We start from the raw sequence: 11,625 nt of genomic DNA on the forward strand, positions 1-11,625 counted from the left end.
CGGGAGCTCTGGTAACACCGTGAGTACGGGGTAGTGAATGAACAGCATTTGGTGTGAGTGCAAATGCAGCCAGCAGGGACTTAGCTAACCTCAATTTTATTATTGAAAATCTCCATCTCCGAAGCAGGAAATGCAGCAGGCAAAAGTGGGTGATCAAGGGCTTTGTGATTTCTGATAAGACATGGAGAGATTCCATCTACTGAGTTCCGATGCTTATTTCAGAAACAGACATTGGGTTTGAAGTCTGAAATACCTCTTGGCAGAGTTGCTGCTTACAATATGGAAGATTAATCACTGCTGTTACCTATTAGTTAAAGCTTGAAGAAAAGTCGTAACATTTCAAAGGTCTGGAATGAAAATAAAGGTGAATTGGGCTTGTTAATTATCAAATCCTAGAGAATAACCCGCAGTGTTATTAAAACAGGAACAGGTGGTAACCTGTGCTATTTCAGAATAATGTCAAAGAATGTGTAGAGTTAATGGGACACTTACTGGCTGGAAAGTTGGTTTCTGAAACATTATTTTGGGAAACTGCAGCTTAGAGGAACAATAGACACAATCTATATCCATCCATCACTGGGTTAGTGGCTAAAAAATGCCACTTGCTCCATTTCAGTCACCCAGCAATTATCATGAAGCACACCCAGGTCAGGTATAACATAGATTAGATACATAGTAAAGCTCTCTCTCTACACCAGTGTTTCCTAATATTTTCAGAAACATGGCACACTTCAATGAGAGAAATAATTTCATGGATCACCTACTTTTTTCACGTCATTTCAATTTTGTCCTTTTACCACATGTGATTAGAATGTTCATGTTTTAGAATCAAAAGATTGACACCACTTTCAATTTGATTCATTTTTATGACATTTATGAATTATGATTTTGGTAGGATAGAATATTTGTTTAAGATGAAAGAATATTAGTTTTACTTTGATTTTCATTATCTTCGTACACAATTTCATGGCACACTTGGTAAGGTCACATCCGTTGAAAACTACTGCTCGACATTGTCACCAGCTCCAGCTGCACGGTCTCTGTCAAACACTTGCTAGGACAGTTCAGCACTGGTTAGATATGAAGTAAAATATCCTCTACACTGTTCCATCAAACAACCACTAAATGTGAACATATGAGAAGTATTTGTAATCTGATGTTGCTTATTTCTCCATTCCTTCAACCCATTCTATTATTATTATTATTATTGTTATTAAATGTGGTCATGGTGTCTGTTCCCATCACTATTTCCAGTTGTACATTCTGCAAGTGTGCAACCCTCTGTTTCTTCTATGTTCTGATGGTTTCAACTTTATACTCTCCATCTATCAATCTTTAATCACTGAAAACTATCTTTCCATCTGGAATTCTCATCCCCAAACAGCTGGGGAAGCAATTGACATTTTCATGACTGAGATTGATAGATTCTAGTTGGATCAGTATTTAAAGGCACAAAGAAGGAGTTAAGATGTATTTGAATGGTGAGTGAGTATGTGGATTTGAACATTATACTTCTGTTGGTATGTTCCGCTTTACTCTATCTCATCTACAAACACTTTAATCAACTGTATTCTGCTTCCTTTTAAGATAAACAGTCTTCCTCATGGAACACCTACAGTGTGGAAAGAGGCCAATTAGCCTACTCTAACCTTCCAAACAGCATCCCACCCACACCCAGCCATGCCCAACTTATCCCAATAACCCCACAGTTCCCATGCCTAACCCAGCTAGCCTACACATCCCTGGACACTATTGGCAATTTAGCAATCTACCTAACCTGCACATCTTTGGACTGTGGGAGGAACCAAAGCACCAGAGGGGACCCATGTAGACATGGGAAGAATGTGCAAACTCCACACAGAGGGTCACTAAAGACTGGGATCGGACCTGGCTCCCTGGCACAGTGAGGCAGCAGTGCTAACCACTGAGCCACCGTGCTGCCCCATCCAGTAGGGAAGTTCCTAAATTTTAAGTGAAGAGCCAGGAAGTGGTATTGCTAATGCATAACCCTGTGGCTTTCTTCTGTCAGTAGCTGATTGGCCTGCAGAGTGTTTATTGACATCATGACACAGAAGAAGGACATTCAGTCCAATGAGTTGACACGAACGTTTGTGTTTTAGCCCCATTCACACTCTCGTGCACTGTAACCTTTGCAATTTCTCTTCCTCCCTGAAGTTAATTATCGAATTCCCTTTTGAAGGATAACCCCAAATCTGTAACTACTATCTTGTTGGGTAAGGCATTCCAAGTTCTAACCACTTATCTTTCTTCATTAAAAAAAGGCTTTCCCTCAGTCCTAGCCTTATCCATCTTTATTTTAAATTGCCAGCTTTCTAAATTTTCCTTTTAAGCTCCTAATTGAAGTATGCTTTGCGAAAACTTGTGTTTTTTTGTTTATCGAACACGTATTGTAATTCAGGTCAAAACACATCAGTGAGAGGCGGTGCTCTCTGTGGGTGTACTGGGGGTGATGTGAAGATACTGAGCTGTTCTAATATTTCCTTACAAGGCTCAGTGTCAAATTTTGTTTGTTGTTACTCCTGCCAGATGCTTTGGGATGCTTGATTGCCCTGAAGGTGCTACATAAATGTATGCTGTTGTTCTTAATATTTCCTGTAGAATAAGAGTCAGCATTCCAGAAATTCCTTGTGCTACAAAAGCAGTAGTTAGGCTGCATCGTAAATACACAATGTCTTTAAGAAGGTACTCCTTTGAACATTCACATCATTCGTCCAAGGAAGCATACTTGGGATCTCTCTGCAGATATAATTCAAGCACTCTGTATCTCCACTGCTTTCATCTTTTTTCTTCTGAGACCTTTATGTTTACAATTTAAATTGTGTCTGATGCCTTTAATGCTTGTGGTTGTTCATCCTTTGTTTCACTTTGAAAGAGTGTGTCTCTGGCCTTTGCAGGCAGAGACAGATACCATGTCATTGACTTTCACCAAACCAGATGTTCCAATCTCCAGGACTAACGGTGAACTATGATTAAATAATGAACCCCCACTACAGCAAATCTCAATATTATTAGTAAATAAAACTGATCTCTAACATCCCAAGAATGCCACTATCTGTGGTTGGGCACTTTATAGTTGTTATAGACAGTGGGGTTTCCTGTCATGGAATTTTGATAATTACGCCACTGTGACTGAAACTGATCGGGAAAAATAAAATTTAACGTTGGATTTATGGAGAGCCTTTCATGACATCAGGGCATCCCAAAGCCCTTTACAGACAATAGAGCACTTTTCAGAAGTAGCCACAGTGGCAATTTAACAAATTTGACAGCTAAACTGCACACAGCAAGATTCCACAAATAACGGCATGTTGATGCTCAACTAATGATTCTTTGTGATGTTGGTGAGGGGATGTATATTGCCCAGTGTGCTTCACAGAAGCAACTATCAACAAGATTTGGTCAATTGGTTAATGGTGAAAACTGTGGTAGAAAGATTTATGGAGGGAATTCCTGAACTTAGTGGGAAGGCAGCTGAAGATACAGCTATAAAACATAGTTAATTATTTTGACTTTCTGTCTTTCACAGACCAATCTTACCTGTTGTTTCCTCCCCTCTGCTTTTCTCTAGCCTCTCTAAACTGTTGGCACTGTTGTAACCATTGATATCAGTGTTAACAATATGTCATCTTTTCTGGTAATGAGTCACTGCTTGTTTGTGATTGGGGTCTGTCTATATCAATAGTAGAAGACAGGCCATTCTAGAGTCTTAACAAGAAGAGGAATCCACTTTACATAAAGAGGCACAGTTTATTGCATGATAGCAATCGGTACAATTAATATTAACTAGAAAGACACAATTGCAACAAACAGGAGCCAAGCATGTCATGCTTGTCTCCAGCCTATTTTTCCATGCAAAAGACATCATCAGATTGGGAGGACCTAATGTGACATCAGCATTAACTCTTTCAGAACCATTACTTTATACAACAACCACTCAATATTTGTCTTCTCTGATGCTGCATCATCAACCCAAAACATTAACTCCCCTGATGTTGCTTGACCTATTATTATCATCAATTTCATTCCAGAGTTTGAATTATTTTGAGGAAAGTTTCTATGGGTTTTGCATCCAGATTCCAGCACAAATCCCCTGAAGTCTGTGGCATCAGTGAAAGGAGTTTTAAATGCAAGTGATTTGTATCTGAATGTACTTACTTCAGTGTTTTCAGTTGTCTTATGGACCAGTATAAGAACCTATTCAACTACTGTTCTCTTTCGAGAAAGCTGAAAGGAAACTTGACAGAGTTGTTCAAAATCATATGCAGCTTGGACAGAATAGGCAGATAGAAGTTGTTCTTGAAGCAGAAGGGTCAGGCACCAGATGACACCAATTTAAGATAAATAGCAAAAGAAACAAAGGCAAGATGAGAAACATCCTTTTTATTCAGTGAGTAGTTAGGATGCGGAGTGCACTTCCTAATCATGAGGTGAAGGCAGATTCGATTGTGGCTTTCAGAAGGCAAGTAGATAATTATTAGATGCAAAAAAAATGTAGGGCTATGGGGAAAAGGCAGGGAAAGGTGACTCCTTTTGCAGATAGCCAATGTAGATGCAACAGGTTAAACATCCTCCTTCATCACTGTAAGTATTATATAACCCCATGGCGCTATGGCCTGGTTAGCCCCTCAAAATTGACCATGCATCCAGGTTACAATTGCAAGATTCTGTCAACTGCTTTGGTTCAAGAAGGCCCTTCAAATTGCATCTATTTTTCCAAGAAGCATAGGCACTTATTGGCACATTTAAAACGTTGTTACATAGATAATTCACTGACTAGCATACACTAATGAAGTGATTAAAAATATCAGTTTTATTTGTTTAAAAGACATTTCAAATCAGGTTTCTCACAGGCAGAGAACTGGGCACTTTATTAAAAGTATTTTTTTGTGATGAACCTTTTCTTTCAGTTGCATAAATAAAAGTACCCCAACAGCATAATCAAATAAGATTTGAACTGAGCCATGAACGGAGGTATTAGGACAGAAGAAAAATCTTGATCAAACAGCATCTTAAAAGAGGAGGTGAGTTCTAGTGAAGGAATTCTACAGCTAATGCTCTAGGCAGCTGAAGGCATGGCCTAAATTGGTAGGATGATGAGAACCAGGCAATACAAGAGCCCAGGATTGGAGGAGTGCAGAGATTCTAGAGGGTTATGGGGGGTTGTGTTTGAGTTGATTTGCTCATTTATCTGATTTTTCTCAGAGCAGTGCAAAGATGACTAACAGTTTACCTATGATATTTCAAACATCTTAGAACTTCACAGACATTTCGACATACCAATGTTCTCTGCAGGGCCAGAGTCCTAGGTCTATTCTAGAATCTTCTCTGCATGTATCGAGTCAGTCATTTGACTCATCAATTCCACCCACAAGCTAAAGCAATCAAGCACTGGACAAGGATCTGTTACCAGAGTCGCATGATCAAACACAGATGAAATCATTGAACACTGTAGTGAGTTTGGAGAAGGTTATAAAGTTTAACTCAAAACAGAAGTCAAACTCAGGACTTTATGGGTTTGGGTCAAATTGTAAAACACTTTTCCAAGAGCCATGTCAGGCTGAATGGTCTCCTTCTGTGCTATAAAATTCCTTCATTCAACATTTTCTGCAGCCTTGTACATTGCCTGTTACACCTATTCACTGGGACATTAGATGTAGCAGTTGACGATTTTAATACAACAAGATTCCATCAGAGTACCATGGCACACAGCAGCATGCAGCTGTCGTCCCTATACACATCAGAGGATTCAATCAAGCTGCTGGGGATTTCACAGGCTGTGATATATCTTTCTCCTCCTACATGTTACGATTGAAAGTATGATTAGGAATGCAAAGCAGGGGGCAATGGAAACAAGTTTTTAAAAGGGAAATGGGTAAATATCTAAATAGAAATGTTTGTAGGGATATGGGGAGAGAAGATGGACTTACTGAATTGCTCTCTACATGGGCCAGTGCAGATTCAATGGGCGAAGTGGCCTCCTCCCGTGCTGTACTATGTTGTGATGCCTTGAGTCTGAACATTAAGACATTTATTTTGTTGCAACTTATCCAGCAGATTAATTTGCTGCAGGAGCAGTTACTAAGTCCTGGTGTGTTACAAATAGCTGTCAGGTTGAGAAACACGTGGTGAGAAACAGTTGACATGGTAACAACATGTTGGAATGCCATGGCAAATCCACGCCACAGAGTGTGTGCTCTTAAAGTGCTCCTGCAAGATACTGACCTCCCTCACACCCTGCCCACCCTCTCCCTGCCTTGCAGCCACATATTTCTAGTTGTTTGGCTTCAAACCAACACTGCAGGTTCTTGCTACTCAACCAATCCAGTTGTGGCTTTAAAATTTCACCTGTCATCTGAATCTATAATTGAATACACAATGTTGATAAAACCTTTATTCCTGAGCGATGTGTTCCATTACCAGTGAGGACTGCATTAACGCGCCAAATAAAGGTACATTGGAATTTTAACACCTGTCTCCTACTGTTAATGGGTTTTGTTTTATTTTTAAAGTGGGTTGGAAGCCTCCCGTCCTGTTAACATCTCCGATCCTCTCCGATTTCACTCTCTTTGATTTGTCAGATTGTTTGTCATACATCCATGGCTCAATCTTACTTTTTTCAACAAAGTGCAAGTTCCATCACGTTTTTGGAAGCATTGTCACCCAAAGGCCTATTGAGTTCTCTTGCTAGATTGTACCAAATTTGCCTCACTAATTACCTACCGCACTCCTGTGGCATTCCTCACACTCATCTTATCATGCACTGTTTCTGGAATCACTCCCCACTGCCGGGTTAGGCTGGAAATGACCAGCGTGCCTTGCACCCACGCCATCCTAAAACCCCACTGTACACCTGAGCGAGTGCTGACAGTCCAGAGCTGCCTTGCACAGTTCCTGGTATTTTCCCCAGACATGACAAGGGAAAGTTGTCACCTGGAGGTCCTGTTGGACATGGTGGTGCAGACCTGGGACTTCATCTTCCCATCGGGCCAGCACACCAGACACCAAGCCATGCCAACTTGTTCTAAGGTTGCCATCTAGGTCAGTACAGTCTCAGCCACCTGGAGGAATGGCCAGTAGTGTAGGAAGAATGTCAACCTCCTTCTCCCCTTCACCAGGGTCTCCAATACCTCACTCACTCTGCCTCTGCTGCCAAACCCACCTTCCATGCTCGACCTTTCCCACTAATGTCTGCAGCATCTTTCCCACTTGTCCTCACTCACCCCAATCCCCCGACGCCATTAACCCAGCCTGCCCTCTGCACTGCCTACTCACTCACCCGGGACACCTCCCACTGCACCAACAGTAACACTGGGCCACCCACTTTCACCATCTGTAAAACCTAACTCTCTCTCTCTGTCATTCCAGGGGGAAAACAGCCCTCAGCAGGGCAGACAGGGTCAAGTTGAGTAGTGGGCTTCCCAGCATTCAGTTGCTGACTATTATGAGATGATCCTGACTCTGACTGCCCCAAGCAGATGCCTGACTGCAACTGGTAAAGGAGTCTGCTCTTGACCTACTGAGGTGGGAGCCTTGAGTGAAGTCTATCCCTTTGACAGGAGCAAGGTCTGCTGTCAAAGCACACAAAGGCAAGCCAAGGCAGTGCAGGGATGCTGTGAGCTTCCAGGTAGGCTCAGAGTGATTGAGCACTATGACAGTAAGCAAAGATCTCAGAGATGCAGCCTGGCCCAGGCAATGAGCTGGGTCATGTCCCAGTGTCCTTGCTGCAGCATTACATGATGGTTGCCAGAGTAGCCTTGAAGTGCAGAAACACTTGTAATAAATGTGCCATGATGATTAATAGAGGGTGCTACATATCGGATGTCAATTTCCTGGGGTACTTCTGAGATATCGATGCCTGGTCTCAAACGTGGAGTTCCTTCAGAGAAAGTGGCGAGATGAAGTTGTCCAGGCACGATCAACACTGATGGACCAATGAAAACTGGGGAGATGCACAAGATCAGGATTGGAGGAGCACAGAGATCTCAGATGGCTGTGGGCCTGGTGTAGGTTTCAAGAGAGCGGGAGGAATGAGGACTCAGATTGATTTGAAAACCTGAATGCAAATATTAAAATCAAGGTGTTGCTATAACCAGGAGCCAATGTGTTTTGCAAGAACTGGGATCAAAGAGGCAGATAGATGTAGGGTAGGAGGAGAGGGAAAATTATGGGCAAAATCGACAAAGGAAACAAAATTTACAGCTCCAATTTACATCAATGCAGCCAGCAAGAGCAGGGCTGGGTTTGGATTGAATGTCTGTGGAGCATAAAACCAGGCAGGTTATGAGTTAAGTGCTGTCCCTGAACTGGTTAGGTTAAAAACAGAACATAAATAATTCTACATGACTGTTGGCTAAACCATATAACAGTGCACTTGTTTTGCAAACTTGGCCCGGAGATGGAACCGTGGCTGCTAACGTTACCTCCTGCTCCTCAGTTAACACTGTCTGGAATGTATCGAAAAGCTTACGCCTCTGTGAACTCTTAGTGGCTTCGAAGATGCCTGCATAATCATCCTGAAGGAGCCTGGAAGGAAGCAGTAGTGTCTGGTCTCAGGACCTCTGTGACCTTCACACTTATGAGCACCCGGAGAAATCTACGATCAGACACGACACAAACAGTTGAGACACAAACCATGCCGTGCTACTTTGTTAATGCTAAATGATTGGCTTTTAGCCAATCAATTGTCTTGAATGGGTAATGCCTCATTTCCCAGAGTTCCTGTTCTCTGTCCCTCCAAACCAGATGCTGCCAAAGTGTGTTTGCAATTAACAGTAACTTGCCTTTATATAGAAAAGAGAGACTCACATTTGTATATTTCATGACCTCAGGACATCCCAAAGTGCTTTACAGCCAACACAGTACTTTTGAAGTGTAATCACTGTTGTAAAGTAGGAAATGTGGCGGCAGCTTTCCACATGGCAATATCCCGCAAATAGCAAATTAATGATAAATATTGGCCAAGTCAATGGGGATAATACCTCAGCTCATTATCGAATGGAATCTTTTGCAACTAACTGAGCAAACTTGGCCTCAGTTTAATATCTCATGGTGAGCATTGAATTAACTAAAAAGCACTTTGGGATGTTCAGAGGGCATGAGAAATGCCACAGTCTTCACATAGAGTTTGTGTGGATTATGTTGAGAATTAAAATGCTGAATGGTCACTTGGTTAATTTCAATAAGGATGATCTTGTAGTAGTTAGTTTAATTGGCGCTTTAATCATTCAGTGGTTCTACATCATGGCCATGTTTAACCACAAATTTGCCATAATTATGGCAAAAGAAAAACATAAGAACACAAGAAATAAGAGCAGGAGTAGGCCATCTGGCCCATTGTGCCTACTCGGCCGTTTAATAAGACCATGGCTGATCTATTCATGGACTCAGTTCCACTTACCCACCTGTTCACCATAACCCTTAATTCCTCTACTGTTCAAAAATCTATCTGTCTTTGTCTTAAAAACATTCAACGAGGTAGCCTCAACGGCTTCACTGGGTGGGAAATTAGACAGATTCACAACCTTATCTGTGAAGAAGTTCCTCCTCATAAAAGGATTAATCGGCGATACTATAAGTAATATTTAGAAGGTGGTAAAAAAAAAGGACAGAAAGCTTTATCTGCAAGAAAACAAAACAATTTCACCCATCTGCTCTGTGCCACTGTTTTATTTCACTTGAGCTTATTCCCACCCAATTAACTCTTGTCCATTGCTTCTTCTAGCTCCTGTGTTCTAGTGTTTGGCCTGCAACCCAACCCCCAGGAACTGAAGATCCATCTCCAGGACAATGTTGTAGGCAACCTTAGAGAAAAATCAGAGGGGCAGTCAAAAAGATTGGGATCTTTTTAAGCATGAAATGCTTAATTCCACATTTTAATGCTCAACATAATCCACATAAACTCTGAATGAACACCTTATAGCATTTTTCATGCCCTCCAGTCATCAAGAAGTGCTCTAAGTTAACTCAATATTACCACTGTGATGGCAGAGGGTAAATAATCATTAAAATCAACGTTAAATATTTCACCCAACTGCACCCCCAACTGTGCTCGCTGGTCTGAAAATCTCTTTATTTCAAAATTTTCTTCTCAAATATTGTAATTTTCTTTGAACAATTTTCTTCACTTAATCAAATGTAAAAATATTGGAGTTACGAGAAAATACAACAGGTGGTTTAGGCACAGTCACTGGATTATGAATCTTTTTGCTTTCCAATTGATGTTGAGAGGCAATGAATGATATGGATGGATACGTTGGTCAACTAATACCTGGAATGTAAGGGCATGTGATGTGCTGAAACCTGCAGGAGTACATTTATGCCCTATCATCTATGCCCTATCGTCTATGCTCGAAGCCTCCTCTCCTTAAATGCACCAAAGCTGTCTGATTCAATGATGTTGTTAAACTTGAAAGGGTTCATGCCAGATTTAGAAGGATGTCGCCATGGTTGGAGGGTTTCAGCTATAGGGAGAAGTTGAATAGGCTGGGGCTTTTTATCCTGGTATGTCAGTGGCTGAGGAGTGACTTTGTAGAAGTTTATAAAACCTTGAGAGGCATGGGTAGGGTGAATAGCCAAGGTCTTTTTCCCCGTGTAGGGGGAGTCCAAAACTAGAGGGCATAGGTTTAAGGTGAGAGGGGAGAGATTTAAAAGTGACCTAAAGGGCAACTTTTTCACGCAGAGGGTGGTGTGTGTTTGGAATGAGCTGCCAGAGGAAGTGATGGAGGCTGGTACAATTACAACATTTAAAAGGCATCTGGATGGGTACATGAATAGAGCGATATGGGCCAAATGCTGGCAAATGCAACTCGATTAATTTAGGATATCTGGTTGACACGGACGAGTTGCACCAAAGTGTCTGCTTCTGCGCTGTATGACTCTATGACTCTATAACACTCTGCTGAATAAGATTTCAATGAAGTTTTTCACTGGATTTATTAGTCACTATCTAGTAGTTAGGCCTCGTGTTCTACAGAGGAACCTAAACAAATTAATGGTTTTTTACTTCTTTTCTTCATCAGTCTTTTGAACAAAGAAAGTTCTTTCTTCTTTATTTCTCCTTCATTCTCAAATCTTAACATAATTTCCAAAGCAAAAGGGCAGGTGAGAGGTAGGGGGTGCAGTGGGGAAACAAGGTATATCAGAACATTTTTACGAAGTTTTTTTATGAATGGAGCAGTGTGGGATCATTGTGTCTATCTCTGGCAAAATTATTATTATAGTCCTAACTTGATACCAAAATTTGAAACAAAACGTTGGAAAAGCAGCTGTAAGACAGCACAGCAATGAAACCTGAGAATACATGGAACTTTCTCGAGATTAAAAAAAGAGACAATAAGAACTGAAAATCTGAGGACCAGTAGGACAGTGAGCAACTGGTCTTCATTTTTGTTGTCATTCATGGGAAGGAACAGTGTTGTCCATTTACATTTCCACATTGGCCCTGGGGTGATCTGCAATTGTGCATTTTTAGTATTATGGTTGCCATGGTGAAAGCATCTTAAATTGGTGCAAAAACAAAGTTGCTGGAAAAGCTCAGCAGGTCTGGCAGCATCTGTGGAGGAGAAAACAGAGTTAACGTTTCGGGTCCGGTGACCCTTCCTCAGA

The 11,625-nt window shown here is 41.3% G+C and overlaps 1 protein-coding gene across 1 annotated transcript in view; it reads left to right on the forward strand.

Annotated features, from left to right (window-relative positions):
- Positions 1–4,936: 4,936 nt before the first annotated feature.
- Positions 4,937–11,625, forward strand: part of LOC109929356 — an 80,224-nt gene continuing 73,535 nt past the window's right edge. The window contains exon 1 of the mRNA XM_048612866.1: positions 4,937–5,042. The gene's annotated coding sequence lies outside the window, so the exon portion shown is untranslated. The remainder of the gene's footprint in view (positions 5,043–11,625) is intronic.

This window comes from Rhincodon typus, chromosome 27 (genome assembly GCF_021869965.1).
Source record: "Rhincodon typus isolate 14 chromosome 27, sRhiTyp1.1, whole genome shotgun sequence".
Lineage (NCBI taxonomy): Eukaryota > Metazoa > Chordata > Chondrichthyes > Orectolobiformes > Rhincodontidae > Rhincodon > Rhincodon typus.